At 35.5% G+C, this 1922-nt stretch overlaps 1 pseudogene; it reads left to right on the top strand.

Annotated features, from left to right (window-relative positions):
- Positions 1-1247, top strand: LOC134726551 (uncharacterized; annotated as a pseudogene).
- Positions 1248-1922: the final 675 nt, after the last annotated feature.

Raw genomic sequence — 1922 nt, 5'->3', positions numbered from 1 at the left:
ATGACGCTGCTGAATTCGAGGAACACAAAAATTACAGAAGTCACTGAACTAACAATCCGTATTCAGACTGCAGAAAATACATGCATTGATGATGCTACAGGTATTGTTAACATATTACTTGCGAGTATGTTATGTTCTATATGTTAAATGTTCTAATTGTTGAAGGCCAACAGTTGAATGTCATTTCTTGTAGCACTCCATTTGAAAAATGCATATCTTAAGGTTACATTTAAACTCAAAAGTATATACGTACTAACCTACTACTTTCACCTATCTAGAAATAACTTTTAAAATTTATTTTCAGGGCTAGGACATTATGAGATAAATATGTCAAAGGCGTTAATGAAACTATTGTGGGATGTCATAAAAACCGACTTGGCCAGGATGCTTGCTTTTAAAAGTATTAAGGCGTTGCAAGCTTGTTAGAGTGCTTCAGGTAAGACAAATATTTGAAATGTTACCATGCAATACCGTATTCGAAATTGATATACATGTAAGAATATGTTGTATGATTGTCAGTTACAGACAAATCTCATCCGAGACTTATTGACGAAGACTTAATCAGCAGTTACAAGTTCCAATATCGCATTGCAAGTTATTATAATAAAAACCATGACATGTTAATACACGCATATTATTATTAAAAATACACAAAACTTACAAAAGGCATGACCAATAGTTTTCATTACGTTTGAAGATGGTATATTTTGTGTATTAGGAATTAGTGTTAATAGTATTTTTCCTTTCTTTTTCAGACCATCACAAAACATGGCAAATTCTACAGATTTTCATGTTTGCTATGGCACAGATACTATTGCAGCCTTACTGCAGACTTGGAGTGTTGTCTTGTAGAACACCAACTGTGGAAGGTTTTTATTTGTGGCTATCAAAAGTTTGCAATCCAAATTTCAAATTCATGTCAGACGTGGTTTTTACCTGCACTCCATGTTTTAAGGGCTGGAACCAGGCGTAACACCTCTACAGCTATCCAAGCTGAAAAGTTTAAATTTTTGCCTATTTTCTTTGGTCTCAATATGCCCTTTTACAGGGAGACATTTATTAGAGATTCATTTGTAAGAGTACAATGTCCGCGGATAATTTTACAAGGAGCCTCCGCATCAAGGAACCGTTTGCATCGAAAGAGGACGATAGCACCACCTCAGATAGTGACTCTGACGACTCCAACGAATATAGATTTAGAAAGAAAAAGAACTGGGTCCCTCAACCAAATACAAACACCACCTTAGAATCATTTATAGACAATGTTAAAACGGATATACTTACAAATGTAAAGATAAACAATCAGACCTATGACAATTTAACACCTGGTGAACGTGTGGCTTAAACAAATTCACTAAGGCTTTTCTACCTCAGGCATAGATTACCTTAGCTGAATTTGGCAAAACTTTTCGGAATGTTGGTCCTCTATGCTCTTCAACTTAGTAATGTATTTGGCCTTTTTAACTTTTTTGGATTCGAGCGTCACTGATGAGTCTTTTGTAGACGAAACGCGCGTCTGGCGTATATACTAAATTTGGTCCTGGTATCTTTGATGAGTTTATTTGAGAGATAATGACAACATTGTTATTAAACTTGCATACAAAGGGAGTGCACTTGTCGTCATGGACAAATCTAAACTATGTCCAATAGGCCATCCGCCAATTAGATGATGATCAGTTTTACAAAAAACTTAATTCGGACCCCACCCTCAGCGACGAAATAATAGAATGTTTAAAGGAAATGTGTGACAATTACATCATTGATATAGATACTCTCAAATATTTAAAACCTGAAGATTCTAAACTTGTGCGATTCTACCTGCCCCTTAAATTCATAAACCTGGTAACCCAGGAAGACCAATCGTCTAAGCTAATGGTCATCCCACCGAAAAAATATCCGATTTCGATGATTACTATCTTCGA

The sequence above is a fragment of the Mytilus trossulus genome, chromosome 7, assembly GCF_036588685.1.
Source record: "Mytilus trossulus isolate FHL-02 chromosome 7, PNRI_Mtr1.1.1.hap1, whole genome shotgun sequence".
Lineage (NCBI taxonomy): Eukaryota > Metazoa > Mollusca > Bivalvia > Mytilida > Mytilidae > Mytilus > Mytilus trossulus.
Note: the sequence above shows the minus strand (reverse complement) of the source record. Positions and strands in the feature narration are given on the sequence as shown.